This window comes from Myotis brandtii, unplaced genomic scaffold (genome assembly GCF_000412655.1).
Source record: "Myotis brandtii unplaced genomic scaffold, ASM41265v1 scaffold709, whole genome shotgun sequence".
Lineage (NCBI taxonomy): Eukaryota > Metazoa > Chordata > Mammalia > Chiroptera > Vespertilionidae > Myotis > Myotis brandtii.
Window position 1 is genome coordinate 197008 of NW_005370782.1, and position 23785 is coordinate 220792.

General features: G+C 38.4%; 1 long non-coding RNA gene across 1 annotated transcript; it reads left to right on the forward strand.

Annotated features, from left to right (window-relative positions):
* Positions 1-68: 68 nt before the first annotated feature.
* Positions 69-21376, forward strand: LOC102252963. The gene is made up of 3 exons (XR_314499.2): positions 69-158; positions 18148-18261; positions 21345-21376. It is a non-coding gene; the product is annotated as an uncharacterized LOC102252963 (long non-coding RNA).
* The last annotated feature ends 2409 nt before the right edge of the window (positions 21377-23785 follow it).

Genomic DNA, 23785 nt, shown 5'->3' on the forward strand with positions numbered 1-23785 from the left:
TGGGGCCTGGCCTGGGCTCCCGTGCCCCGCCCTGTGGTCCCGCCGCTCCCTCCCTTCCTCTCTCCCGGGCCTTGGCGGCTGGAACCGGCCCACCCACAGCTGGGAGGTGCCCTGTCCTTCCAGGGCTGGAGAGAATTGGCGTTAATTGGCAATTCAAGGTAGGCCAGGTGAGGTGGCAGGGACTCGCCCAGGCATTAGCAGGGACTGGGACCCCCAAGACTTTCCAAAAGGCAGGAGAGGAACACCCCCTCCAAACTGCATCCTCCTGCAGGGAAGAGTGAGATCCCAGGGATCTAGAATGGGTGGGAAATTCAACAGGGAAACGGGCGTCCTAACCTAGGAGTGGCCCAAGGACCGGGACCGACTGGGTGCTTTAGAAAAATGGGAGGACAGCTTGTTTTTCTGCAGGTTTCTCAGTTCTTTTACTTGACCCTTCAAACCCTCTGGGCAATTCAGTCTTGGCTTCCGGAAGCAGCTGGGGAGAGATTTTAACCACTCCCTGTTCACTAATACCGGGCTTTCCCAATACTGAGGACATTTGGTCAGGTACAAGTTTTAGGTCGGCTCTGAGGTCAAAGTTCGCATATCCTGGATCTTCCCGTGTGGAACCCCTCAGACTAGGACACTCCTGGCACCTTCCCGAAGGTCCTGTCATTGGTTCATCTGGAATCTCACTTTCCCCTGGGTTAGGTGTTCCTGTGGTTCACCCTCAAGATTCCCTCACCTCCTCTGCCCATAGGTAACACCAGTCACAACTAATTGAAATTGCTTGTTGCTTGGCTTCCCTGCCCGTGAGCTCAGTCACACACACAGTAAAGGTGTTTTAGGCAGCAAGAATGGCACCAGGTGTCTGACAGGTGGAGTCGTGGGTTCAGCAACCTGGGTACTTGGGTCCTGGCTACGAAAGAATTCCGAGCCAAGACCCAACCCCAACCGTAGGAGAACATTTCTTTGATAAATCGCAGACGTAGAAGTAATTCCTAGAAGAAATGGGCTGAGGAAAGGAGGTGGGTTCAGCAACCTGGGTATTTGGGTCCTGGCTACAAAAGAATTCAGAGCCAAGACCCAACCGTAGGAGAACATTTCTTTGAGAAATCACAGACGTAGAAGAAGTAATTCCTAGAAGAAATGGGCTGAGGAAAGGAGCTATGGAGGCAAAGGAAGGGCCTTAGGAGCATGGGAGTGAGGAAGGCAATGGGAATGCACCTGGAATGGGGTGGGGGGAAGGGAAAGGCACCTGGCCGGTGTGCTCTGGGAGGGAGAGCTCCGGGGTTTATTTTATTTATTTATTTAATCTTTATTGTAGAAAGTATTACATTAACCTCTTCCCACCCGCTCCCATCCCCCACCTCTCCCCCCAGGCCCTCATCACTTTATTGTCTGTGTCCAGAGGTTATACATAAATGCATACAAGTTCATTGGTTGATCTCTTCCCATCCACCCTCCCTTGCCTTCCCTCTGAGGTTCAACAGTAACCTCTTCCCACCGCTCCCATCCCTCACCTCTCCCCCCAGGCCCTCATCACTCCATTGTCTGGGTCCGGAGGTTATACATAAATGCATACAAGTTCATTGGTTGATCTCTTCCCATCCACCCTCCCTTGCCTTCCCTCTGAGGTTCAACAGTCTGTTCATGATGTCCTAAGGGTTTTAAAGGTGGAGATTTTAGGGGAAGCCTCAGGAAAAGATCTCAATAGAATACTCAGCAGTTTTCCTGGTGTGTCCTTTCAGGTTGTGGTCTCCACTGATTGATTGTCGGGCACCAGGGCAGGGGATCATTACTCAGTGCAGCTGGTCCTGAGGTCAGCTTTGGCTGGTTTTGTTGCTCTTCTGGGCCTGGAGCTGAAATACAACTGAGATCAGATGTTATCTCTAGGGAGGAAAGGCCAGGGGATCCAAACCTCAAGATTGTTCTTATGCTAGAGAAGGAAAAGTCACCCTGGGGGCTAGGTCCCAACCTACAATTGTCCTTTGCTAGGCACCTGGGGCTTTCCACCCTGGAGAATATAGTCCATCGTCCTTGCTCTGCTCATGCCTATTCCACTGCCTCCCACAAATGCATAATAAATGTTATTGAATGATGACATGCATGTGACAGACTATTAAAGCACCCCTGGCCCAGTTCTTTAAGGAAATTCCCTCACCTATCTTTACCTTATAAGTCTGCAGGACCTTATCTCACAGTTGATATTTCCATGTCTTCCTCCTACCTCTGAGCAGAGTCATCTTCATTTTCATAGAGGTGCTGTTGTAGTAAGAACCTGGGACTTGGTTCCTCTTGTCTGAACTCTGCAATAACTAGCTCTGTGATCTTAGAGGCCTTCAATCTCTCTGATTCTTAGGTCAAAGTCCTAGATACTTTAGGACCTACCAAATTGTAAAAAAGATTTTAAAAAAAACTATTAGGGTGAAGAAAGTTATATAATATTGATTATTTGGTCTGTATAGGAGTGTGGTTCTTAACAATGTTCCACTTTACTCAAACCCTGTAATCCTGGAAAACAATAAGTTCAAGAAATCTTCCCACCCCTTTGTGTTCAGAAGATGGTTTACTGCAAAGAATCATTCTTCCTGAAATGACTTTCATAATACTTACTGACAAAACTTACTTTGTTTATCTGTGATAAACTACTCACAGACCCTTCAAAAACCCCTTTTTTTATTCCCTCACTAAAGGCCCAGTGCACGAAATTTGTGCATGGGTAGGGTCCCTAGGCCTGGCTGGTTCAGGGTCAATTGGGGCCTTCTGACTGCCTGCCGGGGCCTTCCTTCATTCTGCACTGTCCCCTGGTGGTCGGTACACGTCATATTGAGTGATCGGACTCCTGGTCTCCCAGTCAAACTCCCGAGGGGACACTTTGCATATTAGCCTTATATATATTTATAGATTCCTATCTGTAATATGGCCTATCTTTACCTTATAAGTCTGCAGGACCTTATCTCACAGTTGATATTTCCATGTCTTCCTCCTACCTCTGAGCAGAGTCATCTTCATTTTCATAGAGGTGCTGGTGTAGTAAGAACCTGGGACTTGGTTGCTCTTGTCTGGACTCTGCAATAACTAGCTCTGTGATCTTAGAGGCCCTCAATCTCTTTGATTCTTAGGTCAAAGTCCTAGATACTTTTAGGGCCTACCAAATTGTAAAAAAGATTTTAAAAAAAAACTATTAGGGTGAAGAAAGTTATATAATATTGATTATTTGGTCTGTATAGGAGTGTGGTTCTTAACAATGTTCCACTTTACTCAAACCCTGTAATCCTGGAAAACAATAAGTTCAAGAAATCTTCCCACCCCTTTGTGTTCAGAAGATGGTTTACTGCAAAGAATCATTCTCCTGAAATGACTTTCATAATACTTACTGACAAAACTTACTTTGTTTATCTGTGATAAGCTACTCACAGACCCTTCAAATCCCCCCTTTTTTATTCCCTCACTAAAGGCCTGGTGCACGAAATTTGTGCATGGGTAGGGTCCCTAGGCCTGGCTGGTTCAGGGTCAATTGGGGCCTTCTGACTGCCTGCCGGGGCCTTCCTTCATTCTGCACTGTCCCCTGGTGGTCGGTACACGTCATATTGAGTGATCGGACTCCTGGTCTCCCAGTCAAACTCCCGAGGGGACACTTTGCATATTAGCCTTATATATATTTATAGATTCCTATCTGTAATATGGAGAAGTTGGATTAGATAGACCAAGATCTTTTTTGACTCCCAAAATAATGAATTCCAAAGCAAAATTTCAAAAAGAAGAAGAAGAAGAAGAAGAAGAAGCAAGTCAGACCTTTTAGACCTCAACAGAAGAGCAAGGTTGCAGCTAAGAGCCAAACTGGGCACTTGCAGGTATTTTATTTGACTAGCCTGGCATTATTGTTGCCATTATTTTTTAAAATTGGATTTGAATATTAAAGGTCTCACCTCTCTTTATAGTCTTCACCATTTATATTATCTGTTTGGCCACTGAAGACATTTAGTTTGTGTTTCTAGAGTACTTTTGTGCTCTCAGAAAATTACAAAAATGCCTCCTCCCTCTCCTCCCTCCATATCAACAGAGATAGCTAGGCAGTGATACAATGATGTCTATTAATCTCTACATGGTAGGGGTAGGATTGGGCGTTTGAACAAATGGACACATTTCATTTATAATTGAAATGTGTTTCTTTGGTAATAAGATGCTATCCAGGACAACCCTCTCTCATTTTTAAGCTCTGTAAGATTTTTACTGAATAAAATAAACATCCCTGGAGGTGTGTGGTAATTTAACTTTAAATTGGAATAGATTCTCTGGCATATTATAATACAAAAAAAAATGAATAGAGATAATGCATAAAGAAATTAATTTGGTCATTTCTGGGGAAAAAATAACTTGTGATGTTTTGATACATGTCCAAAAGTTCTATGATATTCTTCCCTTTAGTGGAGCCTAATTTCCCTCCCTTTGAGTGTGGGCTATACCTAGTAATTAACTTCTAACAAATATGATGAATTAGGAATGATGAAGAGTCACATCTACATCCTAAAGTGACATTGTAACTTCCATTTTATTCTCACTCTGTCTTGGATCACTCTCTCTAGAGAAAGCCAACTAATGTGTTCTTAGGGCATTCAAGTAGCTGTATAGAGAGGCCCAGGTGGTTAGGAAGTAAAGCCTCCTGCCAATAGCCATTATGGAACTGAGGCCAACTCATATGAAGATACCATTATGGAAATGGATCCTCTGATCCCAGCTGACATCTTGACATCTTGGAACACATCTTGACTGCAATCTCGTGTGAGATCCTAAACCAGAACCATACAGTTCAGGCACTCTTGGGTCCCTAACCCATAGACACTCTGCTATAATAAATGTCGTGGTGATTTGTTACACAGCAATAGGAAACTAATACAAAACTTATTTAAGAAACTTTCCTGATGATGATGTGCTAAAGATGATGATACTGATAATATTGGGCATTTTTAGATGCTTCTGCCGTATAATGATTTATGTATCTTCCAAAGACATTTTTGATAGCAGGAACTATGTGGACACTTACCATTCTTCTTAACTACCCAGTCTTTGACCCTGTTTTTTTATGTTTGCAAAATCCTCACCCTCCTAATGAGACAGAGCCTATATCTCCCTGGAGAAACTGCAAAACAGTGCCATTGCTTACTCTTTAATATTCCATTGCACACAGCACGTGGACACATATTCTAGGCCATGCCAGTCAGATTCACAGCCCCAGACAAAATCCAAACTGGTGAGAGAAGTGGCAGCACCACAGCCACATCTGGTTTCCAGAGGCAGCAATCTAACGCTGCTGGCAGCTGCATCCAACCACTAGCAGCAGAGGTCTCAGTGTCTGTGTCCAACGCTGGTGGCAGTGACACCTCCATGGTACAGTGCTGCAGTGTGCTTCTAGACTTTGTCATGACTACATAATATCCAATCTTAGTTGTTTGTTTTTTTATTTCCCTTTGCATTTAGGTTAGCAAATATTACTTTCTTTTGCATACAACTAAAAACCCTGACTGCAAGAGGCAGATACTATCTCCATTTAAAGATGAGAACATTGAGGACCAAAGTTGTTAAATGATGTATCTTGAGATACAAGTAGCAACTGATAGAATTGGAACACATCAATTAGTACAGATTGAGCTAAGAAAACACTTAACTTTAGCATTTAAAAGACAAAGGGTTTACACACTTTAAACATATGTTTTTCTTTACATCAGATGAAATGCTGCTTTCCTGCCCTGGCCCACATATTAAATGTCAACATTATGGCATTGAACCCCCTGCTGCTTCTGCATGGACCATGCTCTTTCAAGCTTCCTTGATATTGCACAGATATTTCTTTCTGCAGACGCCTTTCTCTGTCCATCACTGCCTCCCATCCATTTTAATTAATCTGGCTCTTCGTCAAAACCTAGATTTAGAGATGATTCCTCTTTGCAGTCTCTCTAAGCCCTAATTATTCTCACCCACTCCTCATGCTCTCCCAGGATTCTGTTTCTCTTCATGATAAAATACTTACTCTGCTTGTTTACCTGTCTTAAATCTATGTCATGGCAACAAAAGAAACAGAAAGAATCCAGACTCTGCCCAAGCAATAGAGGGTGTCCTGAAAATTTAGGGGCTAGGACAGTGATGGCGAACCTATGACACGCGAGTCAGAGGTGACACGTGAACTCATTTTTTTGGTTGATTTTTCTTTGTTAAATGGCATTAAATATATAAAATAAATATCAAAAACATAAGTCTTTGTTTTACTATGGTTGCAAATATCAAAAAATTTCTATATGTGACACGGCACCAGAGTTAAGTTAGGGTTTTTCAAAATGCTGACATGCCAAGCTCAAAAGGTTCGCCATCACTGGGCTAGGAAATAGTTTACTTACTGAACAGGGACCCCATGCTTTAATTCCATCAACTGAAAGAATGCTGACAACTAAGGATGTAACCCTATGCAGTATACTGGAGACATTTTCTCAAAAGAAAAGAAAATGATTCTAGGGGAAAAAAAGTATCAAGAAAATGACTTTTTAAAGTTTCTCAAGTAAATGGGTGAATATCCATCTGACTCTGAAGGTCACTACTTCACAAGTTCAGCACTTACACAAATAGTGTCCACTCAGATTTTTCGTATGTCAATTTTACATTTTAGCAAGAAACAAAGGATCACCAGAATTATGTGGAAACCTCCAGCATGAAAGAGATGAAAACATATCAATTAGAAAAGGGAAATTAAAAAACAGACCATTCAGGTAACAGAATAAAATTTCAAATAAGAAAATAATATTTTCAGCCCTGAGCAGTGTGACTCAGTTGGTTGAGCTTCGTCCCATGCAGGGAAAGGTCACTGGTTTAATTCCTGGTCACCAGGTTGTGGGTTCAATCCCCAGTAGGACTTGCAGGAGGTAGCTGATCTATGCTTCTCTCTCATCCTTCCTCTCTCTCTAAAATCAATAAAAACATATTTTTAAAAAATAAAATAACATTTTCTGAGATAGAAGAATTTGAATCCATGAAACAAGATTAAGGCACTATATATTTTAAAAAGAAATAGAGAATGAAAAATTCTTTTGAATTAAAGCAATGCTAAAATATATACATTTCAATAGAAAGATTAAAGAACAAAGTCAAGGCAATCTGTCTGAAAATAAAAAAAAAAGATAAAGAATTAACAGTGGGAAAGAAAAACTAGATCAATCCAGGAGTTCCAACACCTTACCAACCATTCCCCTAAGAGAGAATAGAGAAAAGGTAGAGTTTGAATGACTAATTTTAAAAAAGTAATAACGGAAGAAAATCTAATAGAAAAGAAGAAGGACATGAATTTCTAAGTAGAAAGAGTCTACTGAGCACCCAGGGAAATAAAAATAAACCTTGTAGGCAAATATTTATTGCAGCTTTATTCATAACCAGAAATAACTTAAAAGTCCTTCAACTGGTGAGTATACAAACTCTAACATATCCACATACACCAAGGGGAAGACTCAATAGTTTAAAAGTGTTCCCCAAACTAATGTATAAAATTGGTGCATCCCAATCAAAATTCCATAAGAAAATTGTATACAAATTGACAAACTGATTCTAAAATTATATGAAAAAGTGAAGAAACTAGAATAGTCAACAATTTTGAAAAAGAACAAATTTGGAGGGCTCACATTCTCTGATTTAAATATAAAATAACACTACATTTCAGTTGTAGTAGTGAAAGAACAGACATACAGATCAGTGAAATATAATAGAGTTCAGAAACAGAGTCAGACATAATCAGTTGATTCTTTTTATTATTTTTTAAATATTTTTGTTGATTTCAAAGAGGAAGGGAGATGGAGAGAGAGATAGAAACATTAATGATGAGAGAGACTCATTGATCAGCTGCCTCCTGCACTACTCCCAATGGGGATCGAACCCGCAACCCAGGCATGTGCCCTTGACTGGAATCAAACCTGGGACCCTTCAGTCCGCAGGCTGACGCTCTATCCACTGAGCCAAACAAGCTAGGGCTCAATTAATATTTTTTTAAAGATGCAAAGGCTATTAAATGGAGGATGCACCCCTATGTTCATAGCAGCACAATTTATAATAGCTAAGATTTGGAAACAACCTAAGTGCCCATCAGCAGATGAGTGGATTAAAAAGCTGTAGTACGTCTACACAATGGAATACTATGCTGCTATAAAAAAGAAGGAACTTTTACCATTTGCAACAGCATGGATGAAACTGGAGAGCATTATGCTAAGCGAAATAAGCCAGTCAGAGAAAGACAAATATCACATGATCTGACTCATGTGGGATATAATGATCAACATAATTTGATGAACAAGAATAGATCCAGAGACAAATGGTAGGGGAGGGGGGGAGGTTAGAGAGCAACCAAAAAACTTATGTGCATGTATATTAGCATAACCAATGGACACAGACACTGGGGTGGTGGGGGCTTGCCCGGGGTGGGAATGACTTGGGTGGGGGGGTTAATTGGGGGAAAAGGAGACATATGTAAAACTTTAGACAATAAAAAAAGATGCAAAGGCTATTAAATGGAGGATAGTCTTTTCAACAAATGGTACTGGAACTATTGTCATCCCTACGTTGAATGAATGAACAAACTTTAACATATCAAACTAATCATAGATCTAAACATAAATCATAAAACTAAATTTTCTTGCCTTAGCTGGTTTGGCCCACTGGATAGAGCATTGGCCTGTGGACTGAAGGGTCCAGAGGTTTGATTCTGGTCAAGGTCACATACCTTGGTTGCAGGCTCAATCCTCAGCCCCAGATAGGGCACATGTGGAAGGCAACCAATGGATGTGGCTCTCTCACATCAATGTTTTTCTATGTCTCTTCCCCTCTCTTCCACTCTCTCTAAATAAATAAACAATGGAAAAATATGCTGGGGTGAGGATTAACATAAAAAAACAACCAAACTAAATATTGAAGAAATTATAGGAGAAAAATTTTTGTGATTTTTGGGTTAGGGCAAAGTTTTCTGGATATGACATCAAAAAGCATGATCCATAAAAGAAAAAGACAAAAAATTAGATGTCATCAAAATTAAGAACTTCTGGGTCTATGAAAAGCACTAAGAGAATGTTAAAAAAAATTACAGATTAGGAGAAATTTTTTCAAATTAAATATCTGATAAAGGACTTGTATCCAGAACATTAAATAAAATCTCCAAACTCAGTAATAAGTTAACTAAGTTTTAAAATGCCAAAATATTTGGCCATTTCACCAAAAAATTATGGATAGAAAATGTATATATGAAACACATGCTCAACATTAATTAGTTACTAAAGACATAAAAATTAAAATGGCTAATTTTTTTTAAGAAACCTGACATTGATAAATGCTGGTGAAGATACAGAGAATATGGAATTCTTATACATGGTCAGTAGATTTGAAAAATGGTTCAGACATGTTGGAAACGCTTTAACAGCTTCTTCCAAAGTTAAACATATACTTGCTTTATGATCTAACAATCCCACTCCCTGATATTTACCCAAGAGCAATGGAAATTTATGTATGCAAATGCTTATGGTAGCAAATCAAATGTCCTTCAGCTGTCAAATATGCAAGTTGTGTTATAGCCATATAATGAAATATTAATCAGCAATGAAAAGGAAGAATGGAGGTGGTTCTGGTAATAGGATCCAGTTCCTGCAGCAGCAATGAAAGTTCTGCTGGCTATGCCCAATAGTGATGGCATTCACATCTCCACAGGACAGCTCTAAACTGTTAGCTGCCCTTAGCAGTGCTCACAAAAACTTTAATAAGTCAATTTTCTGCTGCAACTTCTAGAGTAGGTTTCTATCATTTACAACTTAAACCAGAAATGCATAGTAAGAATTTAGCATTTATTGTTGACACTTCATATGCATTTTTAGTACTAGACTAGAGGCCTGATGCATGAAATTTTTGCAAGAGTAGGCTTTCGCAGCTGCAGCTGACTGGATCCCTCCCTCGAAGCCCTGTCAGCTGCCTCAATCCTGCAGCTGCAGCCCCAGCTTCATCCCGGAAGAACCTCTGGTCTAATTAGCATATTATGTTTTTATTATTATAGATTGTAATCTTTTAAACTAATACTGTGTAATATAAAAACTATGAAAATACTGGACAGTGATAAAGACCTATAGAGACTGAAAAAAATATCGTTCTGATCAGTTATTGGGGAGAGAAGTACAGGACTTTCAATTTTTATGCTCTTCAGCTAAAGCTCTAACTATTACAATGATAGGATTTTAAACACTATCAAGTCAACATAACATTTTAGCTAGGAAAATGGAAGCCTTAAGAAATTGAGACCTTTTGCAGAATTCCTTTAGGTCACTCTTAACAGAGTTTCTTTTCTTCTATTGTTTTGTGCACTGTAATGTATGAAATTGCTTATGTTGACATATACTGAAAATTATGGTAGTTATGTGTTTATGTATATTTCAAGGTAAAATGGGCTTTCAGTTGACCTAAAGAGTACATGCAGTTTGAGTGAAAAAAGTAAACCCTCCATTGTCTTATGCTTCTGCGTGGAAATAAAGCAGTTAAGGGATTCACTAAAGGTTGTGAATGTTTTTATGACAGAGCTGGGCTCAAATATTAACCTTTCAAGCCCAGTGGTCTTCCCACCATTACCTCCCCCCGCCCCCCGCACCATCTTTGTGAATATTTAGATCATGGTAGTAACTTCTTGCTTATTACTTAAATCAATAATTTAATGGTTTTATAAACACATATTTGGGAAAATAGGCTGAAAAATTAAAATTGAATAACCAAGTGTGTGTGTTTGTGTGTGTGTGTGTGTGTTTGTGTGTGTGTGTGTGTGTGTGTGTGTGTGCGCGCTCTTTCCTGAACTGACAGTGAGATTGAAGATCCTTGGGTGACTTTTAAAAAAGTTATGTCTGTGAAACTAGGAGCTTAAAAAAAATGATGGCAGATTCTTGATTACAGCAGTACCATTGAGCAGCCCCTAAAATATAATATTTTAGATGAAAAGTAACAGTTAGACAGGTTATTTTTCTAGCACTTGATTTCAAGGTCAAATATACCTCTTCATGTTTTTTTTTTGAAATGCCTACAGTGAAAACAAAATTAGAAAAGACAAGTAAACATATTTTTATGGTAGAATTCTGGATCTTAGAAAAGGTAGATATTGAAGCAATTTGAAGTTATTACTACAGCAGTGACCAAACCAAGTTATTTTTCATGCTCTAACTGCTTCATGCAAGAAGAAGAGTAATTATCTGAGACAATGTTACAGAATGAATGACCCAGATACAGTTTGGATTTTGCAGTCTCCTTGTGAATTCTGCTCAGCTGTCTATATAAATGATTGTGACATTGTGTACTTAATCATCAGCAAATGGAAGTTTCCAGAAGAAAAACTGTCCCATAGATTTCAGCACACTCTGACATGAAAGGAAGGTTAATCCCAGAACTTAATTATATTAACATCCCAGAAAGGGTCAAGGAACAGAGTAGTCTATAGAAGCATCCTAGTACTATATATGTTATCCTGAGAAATTCAATTCACAAACTAGGACTGAACCTCAATTTATAACAGTAACAATACCTGGCATTTAGATAGTGCTTCTTCAACAAACTTTCATACATATTATTTTAAGTGATACAATGAAAGGAGAAGATGCATAAGTAACCAAGAACATTACATATAAATCATTTGCTTGTGACTTTGCATTACTCTTGACAATTCTGCATGATGCCATTTTGAGGTGAACTCTAATTGTCATCTTAAGGAGTTTTTATTTTTTGGATTATATTCTATATATTGGTCCATTTAACTGAATCCAGCACATTCCATGGATACTATAAACTTCCTTCAATTCTCAACTTTCCATTCTCAGAAATAATCCATATCAGTTCCCATTGGTTCACTCTTTTCATGTTCTCTGGTTCCTCAAACTACTCTCCTCTGGGATTTAACCTGCGGCTGCCTAACTCTAAAGTTTATTCTTAGTCCATTGATTTAAAGGCTTTCACTTCTATTAAAATATATCACTGGGGTCAATTTAGGGCTCCTGAGATAACAATAATGGGAAGCTCAAATCTCCTTGGTTACCACAGTGACACTGCCAGTAATGATTTATTTACAGGTCTGGCTGTTGACAAACTTGTCAAGTGGGAGAAGTTGGTGTAGTCTCATTGAGATCTTTCAGACAGTTTAGTTATTATGGCTGTCACTTCAATGTTATCTCCTTGAGAAAACACTGTTTCTAATTTCCCCCCTCTAAAATCTCGTTTCATCAGAGAGGGCACTGGGACCCAATTTATCTCATTAACCCATGCTGAGACGCCAATGGTATTGATGGGTTATCCCATTTTGTTGTACATCTAAATGCAATAATTAATAAATGTGTTGGCTCTTATTATTGACTCAAAAATATTTAGTAAACGTCTATTACATTTTAGGTGCTGGTAAAAAGGCAATGAACAGTCTATAAGACCTTACTTCTGTCTTATAAATGAAGATATATCCTTTCAAACTGATAGTCTGAAAGTCTAAGAAGAATTTCTCTATAATCAACCTCTTGGTTCCAGTCTTTCTTTTGTACTCCCTTACTAATGTTCTCTCTCTTTACTTTCATCTTTATTATTTACTAGAGGCCCGGTGCACGAATTCATGCATGGGTGAGGTCCGGCCAGCCCACCCTGATTGGGGCTGATGGGGGGGAAGGGCGGCTGCGGGGAGGGCCGAGGGAAGTTGGCTGGCCGGCCCTGCCCCCATCTGGCTAGTTGGCCAGCTGCAGTGGGTGTCATAGTGACTGGTCATTCCTGTCATTCTGATCGCTTGGCTTTTATATATATAGATTCCCCATTTAGTGTCATAGGAAAAGCCAAAGGTATTGAAATTTTCTGTATCCCTTAACAGTGGATTAAAGTATCGGTAGCTGGTGCACTAATTGATCACTGTGCTTTCTACGTTCATCTCTCTTCCTTAGAGGCAGATATTCTAATTCCCAAAACCTTATCATGATCTTCCTAATTTTAGGCTATTTTTTCCTCATTGATTAGCCCTTTCTTCCCTACTCATTTCCAGATAACAACTAAAGACATTAATTTGAGTCTCTCAGAGATCTAAGTCTTGTGCAAGAGTCCTAAAATATCAGCGTTTTATTTTATTTTTTAAAAGAATGTTTCTATTGAGTTTTAGAGAGAGAGGAAGGGAAAGGGAGAGAGAGACAAAAACATCAATGTGAGAGTGAAACATTAAATGACTGCCTCTTACCCACTACCAGGGATCAAGCCTCCAACCCATGTATGTGCCCTAATCCCTGACTTGGAATTAAAACAGCAACCTTTTGGTGAACAGGACAACACTCAACCAACTGAGCCACACCAGCCAGTGCTAAAATGTCAGTGTTTTAATCCAGATTAAGAATCTATGGATGAAATTTCAGATATTCTAGCAGGGACTAAATAATGATAAAAATTCATATTCAGAAAAGGAACCCAATTGAATGAACCTCCCAGGACCCCTCCTGGAAACAAATAAAAGTGATGGTGGTAACAATCGAGTCAAGTTAAGAGGCCTCTGCTTCTTTTGTACGATGACAGAACAGTAAAGACAGGAATGGTTATCAGGCAGTAGTTCTCTACACAGGGCATTTTTGGTGGTGTCAGTGCCTGGGTTTGCTCCTGGCAGTTAAGGCCAGGGGTCCCACATGCCCACAGTGTAGCAGTGCCCTGATCAGCAGCACTGTCAGGCCATTCTTTGGCCAAGGGAAAGGAAACACAAGGCGGACTCTTTTCCCCAAAGCTGTGTGCCTGGCCAGAACTTAGAATTTTGTTCCAGAATTTTTAAAATTGGAACCACTTTTCTACATAACTTCTCCTTACACAGCCAAAGGGAAATTGTCCCATTCCAAAGTTTCTTTAAGGTATGATAGTCTCCTTCTTCTAAGATATTTTCTCACACTCTAAATTCTTCTCTGGGTGTGATTTTAGTGATATAAGAAAATGTCTCATTCTGTAGTTGTGATGTTTAAGGGAGGGGAGGTGTTACATTATCACACAAAAATACTTTTATTAACCTTGATCATTTGCTTTATCTTCCTACTTTTGACTACTTTAGAAAACCAAACCTACTCTTTTTAAGTATTGAAAGGAATGAATGTGCAGTTCTCATTCAACATATAACATTCATCCCAAGTATATCATGTGCCAGGCATTGTGTTAGGTTCTTTAAGTGCAGGCGACATAATGTTAACAATAAAAAGCATAATCCCTCCCTCAGACATGTGAGAAGGTGAGTCCAATATAGTAGTCACATTGATATGATAGGATGCTATATGACTGTAGAGAAAGGGCACTTAACCCCAACATGGGTAGTCAGAAAGGCCTTCTGGAGGTTTGATACCCCAGTTGAGAATTGAAGGGTAGCAGGTGATAGTCGGACAACTGGTAGTAAGAAGGTGGTTGGGTAAGAAGAATAGAAGATGGAAATCTAGATAAAAAGAACAGAGTCTGCAAAGCTTGGGTTACACAAGTAAATGTGTCACAATTGTGGACAAGCAAATAGTTTAGTTTGGCAGAAACATAGATAAGTTTGTCTGACAGTTGAGAAATGGGGATGGAAGGAATAAAGAGGCAAGGATGAGATTGGATAGGACAGGTCTTATTAATCCAGGGTAGAGCTTAGGTTTATCTTGAGGGAAATAAGTAACCATTGAATAATTTTAAGAAGAGAGCTGGTAATCCAAAAAATAGAGTTTTGAATAAATAATCAGCTTCTAAAAATTAGGGCTTCATTGGACAACTCTCATTAGATGCAGAACATATAGCCTAACATTCCTGTTGAAATTCATCACATCCACTCCCATCGATGTGGTAAACATGTTTCTACCCTGGAGTATCTCTGACACAGATCCTGTCCTCCCTTCTACATCCAGTGGCAGGCCCCTGACCCCCCAAAATAATCCTAATCGGTGCTCATCAGTTTTGGGGAGAGATGGTATCAAAGTAAATAAAGAGAAGACATTAGAGTACTTGAGGACAGTGTCAAAGAGGAAAGATTTATCACATAATTGTACACACAGCACAAATATTAATGAAAAATACCACTTTTCCTATCATTACCAAGGTTTTCTTTTGCAAAGATAATCTATTGGACCAAATGGTGAACAATACATAAATAGTGTTTTCTGTCTGAGTGAATGTTGGAGATGTGATTACAGTGTTTTGAAAAATAATGTGATTTTACAAATTGCTAAAGAATAGATTGGCAAAAAGTGTTCACTAGAGACAATACATGCAATAATTAAAGAGTGGTTTTCCAGTCTGATCAAGAAATATTTTTGTGTAATAGTAGTAGAATTCTATTGATAGTCTTCCACATTAAATTAAAGCACCAACCATACTCACAGGTTTAATTTGGAGGAGCTGTTCAATTTTGCATAGTGATATGCAAGTGAAAACTCAGTTTGAGCATCAATAAAATAGAAGTGAAACAGTCTTCAGAAAATTGACTTTGAAAAAAGTAATAATCATGGCAGTAGTAAAAGAATAGAGGTTTTCTCAAGATAGAACTTTATACTTATTTAAAACAGATGGCAACAAGTCAGGTGACAAGAGAATAAAAATACTGGAGAAGGAAAAAGAAATAGGACATTAAATGTTTTTGAGACAACACAAAAGAATGAAACAAAATAAAATGAGACATGTGAATGTAGAGGCAAATGATTGAGAAACAAGAAAATCATTGCTTATTTATACCTTCTCTATTTTCTAAAATAATTTCAGGCAGCTTCCAAGAAAAGACACAGGAATAAAAATATTAATAAACAGAACAGATACACAGTCTAAGGAGCAGCAAGCAGAACTTGCATTCCCTTTATGACCTTAGACATGGAATTATTCAGAATCATTTCCTCTGCGGTTCTTTAGAGGCAAATTTCTAAGGCTGATCTGCTTGCAAGGTAAGGGGACTTAGACTTCCCTTTTTGAAAAGAGAAAATGCCAAATAATCTGAAACATCTTTTAAAATTACTACACGATGTAATAGATTTCTCACTGTCATAAAGCTGGTCGTGTATCAGTCATCCAAGCTGATGTCTTTTAATCTTTTATTTTAGATGAAGTTAGGGGAAAGAGCTTCAAGCATAAGGGTAGAGAGGAACAGAGAAAGGTGTGTGTTTAAAATATCTCCTCACAGGGGCTTATAACCCCAGCATAGTAGAGCCTTGCTTCTCAAAGTGTAGACTAGGACCAGTAGCATTTGTACAGTGAGAGCTTGTTAGAAATTCAGAACCTTGGCCCCTACCTCATACCTACTGAATCAGAATTGCATCTTAATAAGACCACAGGGGATTTCTACGTGGAATAAAGTTTGAAGAGGTCGAATAAAATGTAGGGTAAAGGGAGAAAAAATTATTGCTATGTACACACTTAGAGCAGACCATGTACCCTCCTTTATAGAACAGTAATAGAAGATAAGTGGGATAAGGAAATTACTAAATAGTAAAAGTTCCATGCATTCATTGACCAGGATGTCTAGGATGAGTGTTGGGTATTTGGGTGAAATTTAGTTGGGAATAAGATCTAAAAGTGTCAGGAGAGAGGAGGTGCAGTTACAGAGGATGATAGTTGAAATAGACTGGAGAGCTGATAATGCAGAAGTACAAACAATAGTATCCAAATAAATGTAGCCAAAAAGGAAGAATACCAAGTTAGTGTTCAGAGATCAATAAATATTATTGTGGTGCACTAGAATACTGTTGTATGGAATCTTATTTAAAGCAAGTAGATAATTAGGACATTAACTTTATTTTACAGAATTATCTGCAGTAATGATATGTCTTATCCTGAAAAACATCCTACATATAGTTAAGGGTCAAGAACCAACAGAATGGTGTAAAACAGTGGTTCTCAACCATGGCTGCACATTAGAATCACCTGGGAATCTTTTTAAAATCCTGATTTCTGGGCCTCATCCTCCGGAAATTCTGTTTCTTTGTTACTAATGTTGTGGCCTCACTCCATAACAAAGAAACAGAATTTCTGGAGGATGAGGCGCAGAAATCAGGATTTAAAAAAGATTCCCAGGTGATTCTAATGTGCAGCCAAGGTTGAGAACCACTGGTGTAAAATATTAGCAAATTGCAGTCTATCATCACTGATATTTCAAACTGTTTTGTATGTGTTGCTTGTATTAAGAGTGTAGGGCTTGGAGAGTGTAGGGCTCCTTAGAGAAATGGCTAATACCAATTCTGGACCAGGAAAGGCATAAAATGTGTCTGAAATATCTTATACTGAAAACAAGAAAGCTATTAGAGACAGCTGGATTCATGTCAAATGGACACCAGAGCCAATTTGAAGTTGATTGCACTTGCCAAAGAAGAGATAATATTAGCAAAAAAAGGGAGGAGGGATAATGAGAATGGATTGAGACAAATCAAATATGTTAAAATCCACCAGTTCTTAATACTACATACAAAAACTGTCATTAGTCACCTTTTGAAGATACTATGGAATCAAAACTTTATTCTGAAAACTAGTAAGTGAGGTGATACAATTAAGCATTTACATCACATTTCTTGTACAAATAGTATTTAAGGGTGCCAAATGCTTAATTTTGGAAAGATCCTTTAAAAGTGAATAAATATTGAAGCAATATTAGAATTGGAATATCACCATTGAACTCCTAATGAAATAATGGATTTAGGCCATGATCATCAACGGCTATTAAAGCCATTAGGTGAATTGCTGACGGGGAGCTTTCTAATGGTGGATCAGGCTGACAACAGCAAGCCCATTGCCCAGTATTAATGTCACCCACACAATATGAGAAAGAACTAGACATTATATGTCTCCTAATGGAACTATACAACATCCTTATAAAATAGTCATGTCATAAATCTCAGCTGCATCTGATCAAGCTTTTAGCTTTCCAGAGAATATAGGAAACAGAAGAATATGTGAAAAGTCCCCATAAAAGAGGCAATCAGCAAAGTTTAGAATATCAGAATCTACTTTCTTCAAAAAAAAGATCATGAGGGAAGAGAAAGAGTGAGGGGAAATTTATAGATTAAATAATATGTAAGACTTTGGGTTTCAGTTCTGACACATGAAGAGCTGGGAAATCATCACTCCTATTCTTGCAATAGGAAAAAAAATGCTGATAAAACTGAAAAATCAGTTATTTTCTTGTAGAGATACTGCAGTCCCAGGACAACTGCCACTCCAAGTCTGGAGAGACAGGTGAAGACAGAGAATCTTAACTGAGATCAGCTTAAGTGGAGCAGAAGCCACTGGAGCCATAAGCAGGTAAGAGCATTTAAATGGAAATTTGAATGTTTGGGATCTGAGTGTTGAATAACTTGAGAGTGAGGAACTGCCAGAGCCTCAGGTTTAGGGTCTCCATACTTTTTGGAGTTTTACCTTCAGAAACCTAACTTTCCTGTCTCACTTAAAGGGAGGGGGGAAAAAGACTAATAAACTTTGTGGAAAAAAACAACAACTTTTGTGAAGGTCACAGCTCAGGTACATAAGCCCATTAAAAGGTACCCGCACTACCTATGAAATGGCACATGGTATTTGAAAAGTAAACTTAGATTAGCTGTAAATGTATATTTCAAACTCTAGGGAAACCACTGAACACAGGGGAAATCAAATATAATTGATTTGCTGAAAGAGGAGAGAAAATGGAATCCTGTGAAATGCTCAGTTAAAACCAGAGAAGGGAGAAAGAGGGAAGATTAAAAAAAAATGAAACAAAGAACAAATGTGATGAATAGAAAACCCTTGAAAACATAGCATATATTAATTCAATTATATCAAAAATCACTTAAAATGTGAATGTTCTAAATGTACTGATTAAATGACACATTGTAGTAGTAGATAAAACACAAGACCCAACTCTATGTTTTCTGCAAGATGGTAACGTTAAAAATAAGGGATGTGAAAGGACGTACCACAGTAACACTAGTAAAAGAAAGATGGAGTACTTATGTTAATTTCAGACAAAGTAGAATCAAGAACAAGAAAAATTAGCAGGGATAAAAAGGGTATTACATAAAGATAAATTGGTCAGTTCTCTAAAAAGACATAATACTTTAAATGTTTTGCATCTAATAACAGAGCATCAAAATACATAAGGCAAAACCTGATAGAACTGCAAAGAAATATAGACAAATCCATAACTATGATTGTAAACTTCAACACCCCATTTTTCAGTGACAGGTAAATACAGTAGAAAAAATCAGTAAGGATATAGCTGAACAAAACAGTACCATCAGCTAATTGACATTTATAAAATACTTCCTCCAACAACAGCATTATACATGTTATTCTCAAACTCACATGGAAAATTTACAGAAATAGGCTATGTTCTAGGACATAAAACACAGTGCAAATTTTTAAATAATAGAAATCATCCAAATTATGTTCTCAGACCACAGTGGAACCAAGCTCAAGTTATTTGGAAACATACAGATATAAACAACACATATCTAAATAAATAAAACATGCATCAAAGATTTTAGAGATATTAGAATATTTTAAACTAAATGAAAATACAACTTGAAAAATTTATGGGATTCAGTGAAAGCAGTGCTTAGAGGAAAATTTATAGCACTGAATATGTGTGTATTTGAAAATAAGATAGGTATAAAATCAAGTTAAGCTTCCACATTAAGAAAATATAGAAAAAAAAGTAATATAAACCTATCCAAGTAGAAAAGAAATAATAATAAAAATTAAAGGAGCAATCAAATAAATTGAAAACAGTAACTTAATAGAGAACATTAACCAAATCAAAAGTTTATACTTTGAAAAGATCAATAACAAAAATGAGAAAAGATGCAAATTGTTAATATCAATAATGAAAGAGGAGGTATCTCTACTGATATCATGGATATTGAATAGAAAATAGAAGAATATATGAACAACTCTATTACCAATATTCTGATAACTTAAATGAAATAAGAGAGTAAGAACTTTTCCTCTACTCATCTTAGATTATCCACTGGGATTCTGCAACAAAAAAACAAGTTGACAAGAGCAAAACAAACAAGTTTATTAACCTAGAGGCCCAGTGCACAAAATTTGTGCATGGGGGCAGGGCCCCTCAGACTGGCCTACACACTCTACCATCCGGGACCCCTTGGGGGATGTCCAACTGCCTCTTGCAATCCAGGACCACTGGCTCCTAACCACTTGCCTGCCTGCCTGATCGCCCCTAACCTCTCTGCTTTCCTGCCTGATTGCCCCTAACCACCTCTGCCTGCCTGATCGCCCCTAACCATCTCTGCCTGCCTGCCTGCCTGCCTGACTGCGGGGCAGGCAGCTTGTCTCTCTTCCGGGTCGCAGCAATAGGGGCTAGCGCCCGGGACCACAGGGTGTGCAGCTTGTCCCTCTCCCAGGCCGCAGGCGCAGGCACAGCCACTGGCATCTGAGACCACGGGGCAGGTTGGCTTGTCCCACTCCCGGGCCACAGCCTGGCTGGTCCCCATTCCTCTCTCCCCAGTGTTGAGTGTCTGAGCCATTATGGCGTGAGGGCATGATGACCAATTGCATATTAGCTCTTTATTATATAGGATATCTCATATTTACATGGGAGAAACTCAAAGGTGAATAACTCAAAGAGGTGGTGTGGAACTCTGGCTTGTATAACATCTTAACTAAAGAACAGTGATTTTTAGAGGAGTGACAAGACAAAGAAAAAAGTTTTAGTGATTTAACCTGTGAGAAAGTAAATATATGGGGTAAAATTAATAGATTAATGGTTTTCTACTGACTCCTCTGGTGACATCTCTGGGCTAAGTGTCTAGATCAACAACTTTTAACCTGTTTGTCACAAGAATTTTTACAACATGCAATACCTGACTGTTTAGTCAGAGGTACTGACCTCTTTTCCCTTAGATTGTCAAATAAAAAAATGACAACTACCAACACAACAATAGACACCCAGTGTGAATGTCCTGTCTTGAACCATAAATATATAGGTCATATAACAGTGTTGCATCTTATTGGTCATGTTACATAATAGGTTTGTGTCTGATTGGTTAATTTTTGTTGAACCATAAATATATAGGTCATATAACAGTGTTGCATCTTATTGGTCATGTTACATAATAAGTTTGTGTCTGATTGGTTAATTTTTGGTACCAGAAAACCTTACATATAAGTACAGGAACCTGATTTTTTTAAAAGTCACTTTGGAACAAAAAGGGTAGGTAATTACTGTTATTTTTAAATTCATCAAAATTGTACCTATTTTTTTTCAGATTGGCAAAAAATATATTTTTGTAGCCCCTCTCCCCCTCCCCCCACTGGGGATTGAGCCCGAAACCCAGGCATGTGCCCTTAACCCTTAACCAGAATTTAATATGGGACCCTTTACTCTGTAGGTTGATGCTCTATCCACCAAGCCAAACCAGCCAGGGCGGTACCAGAAATTCTTATATACAAGTAGCTGATTTTTTAAAAAGTCACCTTGGAGCAAAAAAGGTAAGTAATTGCTCTTACTATTTTTTTATAAATCAATAAAAATTATTCCTATATTTTGTCATGTCAGCAAAACATATAATATAATTTTTGGTGTGCTGCAGAATTTTAGTAATTAATTTATGTGTGTCATGAGATGAAAAAGGTTGAAAATCGCTGGTCTAGATTTATCTTCAGTAAAGTAAAATTTATATCCTGCCTCTAGGCAGAAAAAGGAAGCATAAAGAGAGCGTTTCCTGTATTTACTGCTTCGTAATTGCCTTCATCTCAAAATAATTCTTATGTCAAACAGCCATATTATTCAGTGCTAAAAAGAAATGAGCTACCAAGCCATGAAAGACATGCAGGAACTTTAAGTGATTATTACTAAGTGAACAAAGCCTATCTGGAAAGGCTATGTGCTATCTGATTCCAACTGTATGATTTTCTATAAAAGGCAAAACAATAAACATATCAGTGTTTGCCATAAGTAGATGGAGAGGTGAGTAAGAAGAGCACAGAGGATTTTTAGGGCAGTGAAAATACATACTCTGTATGATATTATAATTATGGACATAAGTCATTATACATTTGTCTAAAACCACATATGTTCAACACCAAGAATGTACTAACTAAGATTGAAACTATGGTAAACTATGGACTTTGGGTGATTATGATATGTCAATGTAGGTAGCTTCATACTTGGTAAAAGTTCTCTGCATTTTAAAAAAGGATTTGAGCAGACATCTCACTAAAGATATACAATGGCAATAAGTGTATGAAAAGATGTTCACCGTACATGTCATTAGGGAATTGCAACATAAAGCAACAATGAGATACCACTACACACCTATTAGAACAACTAAAAGCCACCATGCTGACAGCACCAAATGCTGATGAGGATATGGATTAAGAACTCTCACTCAGTCCTAGCCAGTGTGGCTCAGTTGGGTGGAACATCATCCTGTACACTGACTGGTGGCATGTTAGATTCCAATCAGCACACATACCCAGGTTGTGGGATCTATCCCGGTCAGGTGGGCATGGAGGGGAGGAAACCAACTGAGGTCTCTCTTTCTCTCTCTCTGTCTCCCCCTCTCCCTTGAGTAAGGATTTAAAAAAAGAACTCTTGTTCATAGTTGGCAGTTTGCTACAAAACTAAACATGGTCTTACCATACAGCTGACAGCACCAAATGCTGATGAGGATATGGATTAAGAACTCTCACTCAGTCCTAGCCAGTGTGGCTCAGTTGGGTGGAGCATCATCCTGTACACCGACTGGTGGCATGTTAGATTCCAATCAGCACACGTACCCAGGTTGTGGGATCTATCCCGGTCAGGCGGGCATGTAGGGGAGGAAACCAACTGAGGTCTCTCTTTCTCTCTCTCTGTCTCCCCCTCTCCCTTGAGTAAGGATTTAAAAAAAGAACTCTTGTTCATAGTTGGCAGTTTGCTACAAAACTAAACATGGTCTTACCATACAATCCAGTAATTTTGATCTTAGGTATTTACTCAGTTGACTTTAAAATGTTTATTTATGCAAAAATCTGCATGCCAATGTTTTTGGCAGCTGTAGTAAAAATCACCAAAAACTGAAAGCAACTGAGATGCCCTTCAATAGGTGAATGGATAAACAAACAGTGATACATCCCTACACCAGACTATCATTGAGCAATTAGAAGAAATGAAATACCATGCCAGGAAAAGACATGGAGGAACTTTAAATGCATGTTGTAACTGAAATAAACCAATCTAAAAGGCTACATACCATATAATTATAACTAGATGATATTCTGGAAAAGGCAAAACTATAGAGACAGAAAAAGATCTGCAGTAGGAAGGGGTTTGGGTGGGGTAAGAGATAAATAGGTGAAGAACAGGATATGTTTAGAATGACAAAACTATCTATAATAATAAAAGTATAATATGCTAATTAGACCGGATGTCCTTCTGGACGACCTTCCAGACAAAGCCAAGGCTGCGAGGGCCCAGGTGGCCCCGGCGGCGGCGGGGCTGAGCCCCTTGCACGGATTCGTGCATTGGGCCTCTAGTTTTTTTAATAATGTTGTAATGGTAGATATGGGACATTATGCATTTGTAAAAACTCATAAAACTTTACAATAAAAGGTATAACATTGCATACAGTTTATATAGAATTTTTTAGGGTGTCTTGGAGTCATAGGAAAAAATTCAGATTGTGACAAAAGAACCTAACTATAAAAAAAAAGAAAAAAGAATATACTGTATTACACATGTATGAAACTACCTCACTGAGGGGTTAGGGGAAGAATGCTGAACTAAATAACTTTGGAAATGGAGTAGTAAGACTGAAGGAAAAGGGAGCTGCACATAGCACTGTACTCG